This window comes from Vespa crabro, chromosome 22 (genome assembly GCF_910589235.1).
Source record: "Vespa crabro chromosome 22, iyVesCrab1.2, whole genome shotgun sequence".
In the NCBI taxonomy this organism is placed as follows: domain Eukaryota; kingdom Metazoa; phylum Arthropoda; class Insecta; order Hymenoptera; family Vespidae; genus Vespa; species Vespa crabro.
The window spans coordinates 320494-331436 of record NC_060976.1 but is presented as its reverse complement, the minus strand read 5'-3'; the positions used below and the strand labels follow the sequence as shown (position 1 = coordinate 331436).

Sequence of the window (10943 nt, the reverse complement as noted above, 5' to 3'; positions counted from 1 at the left end):
GTCTGGATGTAATACGTAGATCCGTATCCTAAAAGATATACATGGATGAAAGAAAGTGATAATGAGCGAGAGAAAGAAAGAAAGAAACGTAAGCAATATAAAATCAGTGCGGAGAGAATAGAATATAACAGAACAAAATAGAGTAAAGAGAGCAGAGCAGAGCAGAGCAGAGCAGAGCAGAGCAGAGCAGAGCAGAGCAGAGCAGAGCAGAGCAGAGCAGAGCAGAGCAGAGCAGAGCAGAGCAGAGCAGAGCAGAACAGAGCAGAGCAGAGCAGAGCAGAGCAGAGCAGAGCAGAGCAGAGCAGAGCAGAGCAGAGCAGAGCAGAGCAGAGCAGAGCAGAGCAAAGCAAAGCAGAGCAGAGCAGAGCAGAGCAAAGCAAAGTAAAGCAAAACAAAGCAAAGCAAAGCAAAGCAAAACAAAGCAGAGTAGTTGAGTTTTATCGAGCATCGAGTGTAGAGCAAATGTATAGACAAGAAAAAGTTTATATATCTCGAGAGACAGTATAGAGAACCTTTTTATATTTTTATTTGAATAAAAGCATTTGTTGTTTTCAATACTTTGGTGGTTTCCTAAACCCACCTACAATAACGAACTAGAGGGATTTAAATTTGTTCACTTACTATTTAAGAAGTTCTATGATGGTTCTAAAATACTCATTTGCAATGTAGATCGAAATTAACTTGAGAAGGCAATGATTACCTAAAAAAGGATTAAAAAAAATTTATATTTGTTATATGAAGTAAGTATTTCGTCTTTAAATGAGGATGATCTAATTGGTCAGGTTAACGTAACGTTAAAGTAATGTCGTATACTCTCGCATATACACTTAAAATAAATTGATGCAATTCTAATTTAGCAGCTCGAGCAAAAACACAATTACTTATTTTAGTACTTTAAAGCCGTTTATATCAGCTTTGAGAGTTTTTTAATAATTTAAACACATGTAATGACTATATTTCATTTACGATAATAATTTCTTTTTTACGTAAAACTACGTACATTTTACAATAAAATAAAAAATACTTTATTTTTAAAAGAAATATGTTAATTTTAACAGATAACAGATGCAATAAAAATCATATATTTTTCAAGATATTTTTGGACGGTATTCGAAAAATTTATAAAGTATTATAAGAATTAAGCAATAACGCGAGTGAGGTACCGGATCCGTAACTTTACGATTTCTGTTTTCCTTGTACCTCAATATCCTTGTTAAAAGAATAGATTTATTATGAGTAATAAATCTTTGTATTATTTTGCAAAGCAATAAAAAGTTAATTATTTTCGCTAATATTAAATTTATTGTAATAAAAAGAATTGTAAATTTAAATTGGCTATAAAATTTCAACATTTACTTACCAATATTCTTCTGTAAAACAAGCGTATTAGTGTCTTGATCATCTTCCGTGATGCACTCTATTACACGATGTGACTCTATTACGCGATAATTATTTATTCATTAAAAGACAATGAATTGAATTCACTAATACTTATTGTTTGTTCTATATGTAAATACAGGTAAACGATATAACAGTATAACGCAAATATTCCGTTCCATAGAAATGATACATTATATAAATTCTGTTACGCGAGACTCGAATCTAATAGAACACACAATCTAACAAAACTTCATGCACATAACGCATAAATATTTTGAACAAAATAAGGTAAAATAAGTAAAAAGATAAAAATCTAATAATTTCAAGACTGCGTTATATCGTAATTGCATTATACGGGTGTTACCTGTATACTTTATATGATTATAAAAAAGAAGTTAAGGCTGTTCACTAACCAGGATTTTTAATGGTTTATGCCATCAATGAGAAGAAGGTTTAATCTATTGATCTCAAATTTTTTAAAAAGCTTTTTTTTCGAAAAAAAATTGTGTTAAAAATGGTATTTTTGGAAAATTGTTTATGCACAAATAAAAAACTTTTTCAAAACTTTGAAACTAATATGCCGTAGATTAAATCTTGCCTTTAAAATGTTCAAAAAAAAAATTTTTTTGGTCATAATAAACTTTGGTCAGATGATTTTATGATAAAAATAAGAAAATACATGTCCAATCGTTTATGTCAAGGGATCTAAATTTATAAATTATTGGTAAATTTTGAAAAAATTTGTAATTTCTTTTAGATTTTATAGACTAAAAAGACAAAGATTCTACAAAGTACATATAAATCAAGCACATAGATCCGTAATTTAGGAAATCTTAAATTTGAAGCTCAATGATTCCGGTTATTTGTTTTAGTCAAATCAATGTAAATGAAAATAATGAACTAATTTACTCTTTTTCTCCTTATTTTTCTCTTTATTTGATAATTTAGTAAGGTATTATTATCCAATCTGTTATATTACTACCAGCTAATGACTGATGTGAATTTCACAGTGATCTGTGCTAGGTAGGACATAGTAGCTGTATAATTTTGTTCCATGACAAATGCATGTAAAGTATATATATTTGTCGATTATTTTTTCAGAATTAATAATTTTTAAACATATTATACATTATTTTTCATAAAGATCAAAATATGAGTTCGTTTCCACATAATCTACGAGATTTTTCTCCCAATGCTATTTTGTTATAGTTTCCTCTATAGTAGTTCACTTCATATTATTATTATTATTACTACTATACTATAATAATAATATGTAATGTAATAATATAGTAATAACAACAGTAATAAGAAGAAATAAAAGAATATACTTATATTGTATACATCATGATATATATGATGACGGTAATTTATGATAACAAAAGAAGAAGAAATGTATAATTTTACATGACTAATACAAACGGCATATGAAAAAAAGTAACGTTTCTTTTGTTTTTATCCGCCATGGTGTTTCTTTATCTTAGTACCTTATGATCTTTATGCATTTGTTTTCACATTGTTTCTTATTCACTATTTATATACTAATATAAATAGATTTATATACTAATTCCTATATGCGTCAATTTTATTTATTATTTCTATGCTTTTATCGTAAAACAAATATGTACAGACGTCCTATCTAACACGAATCACTGTGAGACACGCATGCTACCATAAAAAAAGATATACATATGAGAGACTGAAAAGTTCGTTCACAGTCTACTAAACTATTAACTCTACCTACACGAAACCAATTGATATGTCGCGTGAGGGTGGAATAATCAACACAAGCTTATACATCGATACGACAGACGTATGATGGTTACGGCATTTCCCGCTTGTTTCGTAGTTCATATTTTGTCCACATACCTATCGCTTAAGACACATACGCTTTGAACAAAAGGTAGTGAACAGCCTTACATAAAACTTTATACGACAAAAATTGACTCTAAAACTTTGCGCGCAATCTATTCAAATACACACACTCATAGAAGTTAATTGAAATCACAAAACGCAAACAAATTTAAATAAACTTAAAAATAGTCAACTTCACGATTCTTTTACCTTATTGAAATAAGAATTGACCTATTCATGGCTGCATGAACAACTACACAATAAGATCTGAAACAAAATGAAAGCAATATTATTAGTATCATTATTATAATAAAGAAAACTCCTTGAATGTATATGTATACTAAAGAAATAAAAAGAGGTTACTTGAATTTCTATTAATAAAATGTAACAAATGAAATAAACAAAAATAGTGCGAAAAAAAAGAAGTAGTAAACAATATTAACTATTAACTATTAACTATTAACTATAAAATATTAAAAACATTTATAGCACTAATTATTTTATAATGAAAGTAAATTAATTAATACTTAGTACATTAATAATATTATAATAAAAGTACATTAATACAATTATTAATCATGGTTTATTTAAAAATGATGATAATTATCCTAAAATAAAATAAAATAAAATTATGATGAAACAATTAATAAGAAAATAATATTATTTACGTACCTACATTTGTAGCAGAACAGTCGAGTGTGTCGTAGGGATCATATCATTGAATAGTGAGAGGGAGGTCACCTTCCCTAACTTTGTTTATCATGCGGCAACAAAAAACTTTCCTATAAAATAACAAACAAAATAGTACAATAGAAAGTTCGTCCTTATTAATGTATGTTCTTTTATTAGAATTTACTTGAAAATTTTAAAACCATACATTTAACTTATTTTCAGCTACATACGAAGAACAATGAAAAACAAAACTCTATCTTCACTGTACTGTGTATAAAGCTTCATCGATTCGTAGAATATTATGTATTATAATCTGTAAAATGAAAATGTTTTATTAATATAAATTAAGATTATATACATACACACACACACATACATACACGTATAGAATCAAGGTTTAGAGAAAATGATTGAAACAATTTATCTCACAAAATAATTTTAAAGAGTAATATATATATAATAGCTCTAAAAAAGACCCGTTCGACAACACAAAACTTACAGAATGTCCTTTTCATTGGCTTCCAAATTTTCTTTCAATTGTAACTCAGGCATTCAGTCACCTTCTACACGTTTATATCATACACTTGGCAATAACAATTCGGATATAAATTTGAGTGTGCAAGTATATTTATGAATATATGGAAACATACATGTGCGTATTATATGTACATATTGTATATCCGTATATATACGATTTAAACGAAAATCAAACTATAATCAATCATGATTAAAATCCAAACAAAGAATACACACCGCAAAAATAAAAGCTTAAAATTCTAGAAAAAGTATAACGTAATAATAATCCCCACGATACACGTCTAAATGACAATTTTATTTTCACGAATATATTTCAAACGCGCCATTTTTTCGACTTGCAAATGCTATACTATAAAAATCACATGTCTGACTATCGATTAGTATATTGGAAGAATTTGTAATTTAGAAAAAAAAAACATGTTAATTACCCGTAATAAGAAGATTAACAAAACTCCATGTCGCTAGCACAGGTAAATCCTAAATGGCCTTCACATTAACACCGATAGTATGAAGCCTTATAAAGCGCAATCTTGTGGACATTTTGTACAATAGATCAGGACCGAATTAATAGTTCGCGAATCGTATGCCATTTCATCCTATCTATTTGACTCTTTCATATATATTCAGTTTACGAAAAGAATAGTACACTCTGTAAATTTTATAATAGTTTCAGAAGATTGTAGAATTATGTAGTTTTCTATTCGTATACGTCTTCAGCTACGGAAGTAATTATATGTCAATTTCATTGAGTTTAACATGTCATTTATAGGGCTTGCTTCAACTTCCCATTCGAAAAGTGTTACAATATCTAAAAGTTGTAAATACGCTCCTGATGTGATCACATCCTCATCACGTACATTTGTTTACACTCCTGACTTGTCTAAAACGAATTATGATGCTAATGGCGTATTCTAATCTATAGACTAGTAGTAAGATTCATACAACAATAGAGAGGAAAATATTGAAAAGCCCTGCGAAATACAAATGAATAAATAAAAGCGAATAATAAATAAATTTATCTATGTAATAAATTTCAATCTTTCTTGTAAATATTTGGAAGAAATAATATTTATCTGTATCTATTCATTTTTTATTTAAAAACGTCTAATAATATAGAATTTATAATTAAAATGAAATGTTAAAAATCGATAGAAGTCGGAAATCATAAGAAATGTTCAGACTGTTACTAACAAGAAGAAACTGAAGCGACAAATTCGCAGGAAAGTAATAATTTGAAATAAATAATGGTTTTTTGGTTTTTAAAAAAATAATCGGACAATGAAAGCTTTTATGCAAAACCTTTATTATATATATATATTTGTTTCGATTTGTTTTAATTGTCTTACTCTTTTAAAAGATATTAAATCTTCTAAAATCCAATTCTTTTTTCGTGTCTACAAACAAAATTATATAATATTATTTCTACTAATACAATTATACTATATACTAATTGTATTACTTCCAGTTATATTTTCATATTACATATAAAAAAAAAACTAAACAATAATAGAAAAAAAGAAAAACCGGTTGTGTCTATCACATAATAAAAGTGAAACATTTTTAGTTAATTTAATTTTGTTTAATATAATTTTTTAATTTTAATCTTTCTTGTTATTCCCGTGTAGTTGCTCTATCAGTGAATTTTAAAAGAAGAGAGAAAAAGAGAGAGAGCGAGAGAGAAATTTTGAATAATTATAAATTATATTAAAAATATTGTTTTAATCTATTTCTATATGATGTGATAGATAGGCAGGTATCAGAATAAGAGAAAGGACAATGAGAATTCGAGAAACAAAGGATAAGTCAGAAAGGCATTAAGAAAGGATGAGAGATAGAAAGAGTGAGAAGAATACAAGAGCGAGAGAGACGGTGACGCTTAATCTTCATCTGCTTTCTTACACTTAAGATCACGTATAATCTCAACATTATTGCTACGTGTCGCAAAACAAAGAACTGATAACCTTATAAAATATTTTTATTTATTTATTCAAGCTTATATCTTCTTATTATAATATTTCCTTTTTCATAAAAAAAGCATTTTCAATAAAATAAACACTTTCTTTACTTTAAGAAACTGCTGAATCTTTTTCTTATAAACCAAGTGCTGTTTTAAGTGCTCTTTTAATTGAATGTAATATGTGGTAGTTTTAATTTATCTTCTAACGAAGATTATGAGAAAATAGTGTAAAAAAAATTTATTTCATTTCATATTGTATATAACCACAACTCGTTGTAAATAAGGAAGCCTTTTATCTGCAGTTTCTAGATTCATAATTTGTGTTCCTCAAAGCTTTTTGGTTTGAAGCATAGCAACCGTGTTATTCTTTGAACTCTTTTCATTCCATAATGTAAAATATATTCATACGCGTTTTTATGCATTTCCTCTCTTTATTTTAATTCTATCGCGCATTTGGCCCCATAATCTATTAAGTTACGACGAAGAAAATAATTGTAAATGATAGAATAATACTTAAAAACTTATAGTAATGTGAAAAAAATACATAGCTTAACGCATGACTTCGTTGTCAAAATCATCAACTAAAAAACTAAAAATTCAGACAATCACTTTTGATATTAACATTAGAATGCATAACATATATATACTAAAGAGAGTGCTTTGATGAACTCATCTTACATTGATTTCTAACAAATAGAAAATATGAAAGATCACCACGTGTTCGTATTAGCCACGCTACTGGAGTTTTATCTGTAATTTTGAACACGAATTATTTTTAGAGATTCTTGGCAACAGATAAGTATAAAAACTTAAAAATTAAATGGAATATAAATATATTAAACAAATACAATTATTGTGAATTTATAATGTTTTCTTATTCTTATACATTTAATCGAACAATTTACTTACAAGAATTGTGTATATATATATATATATATTATTTTTTAATAATATACTTATATTAAGAATATAGTTCAAACAACGTAAGATTGGAAACAACTCGATTATCTCCTTGTAATAGACTCTGAGCTTCAAGTACAGATAAATAAATAAATAAATAAAATAAAATAAAACAAATATTATTTTTTTTAATATAAATATTTGAAATAAAAAAAATGTAATATTTAAGGTGATCTAGAATTACTCCATAATGAAGCAGATGGTAGATGTAGGATATTTAGCATCTAATAATGTAACTGAACATTCAATACTATCAATTTAGAGTCGATCTATTTGTTTCTATTTGCTTTTCTAGCTCTAGTTACATTTGACATTGCTTTTTTTCTATTTTCTTAAATGTGAAAAACTAATATTTAACATTAACATAGGTTTATTGTAGCTGTTTTTTTTTAATATATATTTAACAACATCTAAGAAGAAACATTCACAATTATTTGAAGAATATTGGAATTTTCCTCATTGTGTACGAGAATTAGATGGAATATATAGCAATAAAAGCTCCTCCAAGTACTGGCAGCTACTACTATAATTATAAAGAATTCAATAGTGTAGTGTTGATGGCATTTCTTGATACAAAATATAAATTTCTAGATACGTGGACATTGAATTTAGTGGAAGAGTTTCTAATGGAGATATATATAAGATTGTACTTTATTAAATAATTCACTAAATTTGCCTGCTACAGAACACTTACCCAGGCATACGAAACCTCTATTCTATGTCATTGTTGTTGATGATGTGTTTGCCATAAAAACTTATATATTAAAACTGTATCCTTTTTGTAACCAACCAACACCGAATTGTGTATTTAATTATTTTTTCTCGAGATCTAGACAAATTGTAGAAAATGCATTTGACCTTATTATTAATCTATTTCGTATATTAATAAACCACTAGAACTTTTTGCAAAAAAAACCACTCTTAGTGTCAGCACTATGCACATTACACAATTTTCTTCTGACATAAGAAAATAAATTCTTTGAAGTAACAAAGTATTTTTGATATAGATAAGGAGCATGAGAAATTGAGAATTCTTGGTATGCCAACATTGAACCTATTAGAATTACAACAAGAACAAACTCATAATTGTATAGAAACTGCTAAAATTATACAAAACAAATTTAGAGACTATTTTGTCTTCCCACATGGAAAAATACATTAGTAATATAACAATATAAACATATATAACAATATTGAATAAACTTTATAAATGTTTTATGTAAAAATAAAAATTCTCATTTTATTATTCATGTGTTTATGTATGTTTTACTTACCATTTTTAATGCGAATCATTTTCATGAATATATATTACGGCATGGAAATATTTCTGATTATTCGGATATATAAATTCTATTAAATTATCGCTGTGTTTCATTTATATTTTTCTCACTTCCTGGTAGAATCGTGTACATAAATTGTGTAATTTAATTGTCATTACTATTAAATTCACTCGAAAGATTATTTAAGACATTCTGTTTTTATATTTTATATCGATAATTTCTGCTTTTTAATAAAATTTAGATAAAATTCATAAAAATCTATCCATTACAAAATTAATCCCTTCCTTTACTCAACACTTTTTTTTATTATCTTTAGCACATGAACTCTCATAAAATATTTGGGATGCCATTAGAAGTTAGAAATAACTGTCTAAAAGAAAAAAAAAGAGTTCACATTATATATTGTTTCGCTATCTGAAAGCAAATTACGGCAATCAGTTCAATTTACCAATCATTATATTAGATGTATTTATATATGTCACAAAAATTGCTCTTACAAGAAATGTCGCAAGTTACTTGTTAATATATCCGCAAATTATCCATTGCCATATCAAGGAGAGAAAAAAGAGAAAATAAAGTTTAGTAATACAGGAAAGTACAATAGTAGTAGTAGTAATTGTTGTTATGGTTAGGTTAGGTTAGATTAGAGATACGACGGCGTACATAATACACAATTAATGTAACATGATGTAAATGACGTATGTGAAGTAGCAGTGGGAGGTAATGTGTTCCATCGAGAATGAATTCTCCCGATACGATGATGAAACTTAAAATTTCAACGATTGTTTCATGAGTGTGATTCATTTTGATAACTAATTATATAACTAGTATTTAAATTTAGCTGTTACAAGTATTGTGTTTATTAGATACGTAAATTGAATAACTTTACTAAAATTACTTTTAAGCTTGAATATGTATTTACTAGAATTTCTGTTTTATATAACTATTCTGTTTTGCAATAACAAACATTGATTGCAAAGTAAATCGTTCGATTAAATGTATAAGAATAACAAAACATTATAAACAAAAATGAAACATTATTTTATGCGGTCACAAAGAAAGACAAAATTAATAAATTTGGGCAAACACGTTACAATATAACAGAAAATATTCTATATCGAAAAGATAAAAATTATAAATTTTAACAATATTGTTGTTGTATAAATTTTGTACTTACTATTGTAGTAAGTATTGTATATTTATTTTACTTGCTGGCATTTTATACATTTATAATTCATATTTTTATTTTGCGTGTACAGACATAAGATGTAATTTTTTTTTGTCTAACTTATCATTCCCTTTTATCTTCACTGGGCCTTCAACATTATTATTTGTATCTTACAACATGTTTTTTATAAGGCTTCTTTAATTTCACCATGTAAATATTGTTAAGATAAATCTGTTACAGAAATAAGATTTTATTATTGCAAAAGCCAAGTCCCTTAAAAGTCAAATTGTTTTATATTTTCTTAATTTTTGAAACACAAATGTAGAAGGGTAGAATATGCATTTATTGCAAAAATGTTTATCATCATGAAAAAAATTTCCAGTGCTAACAATGACATCTTCTATTATATGAGTAATTGGCAACTAACAAAATGCAAACGTCAAAGTTGCATTAACATATTGGATATCGGTAAGAAGGTACAGGAAAACAGGACTTTCCCAGTGTAGCAGTTATATCGTACTGTAATAAAGTAAACTACATAAAATCAATACATAAAAATGCCAGTATTAAATGAAGCACGTTCTGAAAATAAATGTTTGTTTAAAGAGTATATTTCTAGAGCTATAGGCTTTCATTAATGGAACTATAAACTGGTACGTATTTGAATGATACATATTAAGTTTCAAATTATTTATGTGATTTTTAGGAATCAAAAAAGATAGTTTTCCTTGAATGTTCAAATATATACTTTTGTTTAAATAATTTTAATTGTAAATGTTATATATACATATTATCTAATATTGCTTAATATGCATTTAAATATACACAAAAACTTGTATTTCATTAATGTTTTAATCATTAAAATTTCTTTCATATTTTTTTTTTATAGGCTGTTATTGAACCACATACATAGAATTTTTAGATATAATTTTAAAATAGTATAATTTAGAACAGAAAGTTAATGTGACTCTTTTTTCACATTTTGCATATATATATATATATATATATTCTTGGAGATGTTGATTGTCTGTTCTTGCCCTTTTTATTCTTTTTACTCATACCTATTGTTAAGAAGATGCTACGATATGAAGAGTTGGACTATAAGAGAAAGAACTGCAAGGTTAGTTTTCTTTGTATG

General features: G+C 26.7%; 2 long non-coding RNA genes across 2 annotated transcripts; both read right to left on the bottom strand.

Moving 5' to 3' along the window:
- Positions 1–1463: 1463 nt before the first annotated feature.
- LOC124431652 lies at positions 1464–4963 on the bottom strand. Its single transcript, XR_006944051.1, has 5 exons — positions 4869–4963; positions 4403–4486; positions 4109–4216; positions 3904–4013; positions 1464–3498 (listed from the first exon to the last, which is right to left on the bottom strand). It is a non-coding gene; the product is annotated as an uncharacterized LOC124431652 (long non-coding RNA).
- Positions 4964–7265: 2302 nt separating this feature from the next.
- On the bottom strand, positions 7266–9867 carry LOC124431675. The gene is made up of 4 exons (XR_006944066.1): positions 9086–9867; positions 8632–9007; positions 8052–8186; positions 7266–7880 (listed from the first exon to the last, which is right to left on the bottom strand). It is a non-coding gene; the product is annotated as an uncharacterized LOC124431675 (long non-coding RNA).
- Between the last annotated feature and the right edge of the window lie 1076 nt (positions 9868–10943).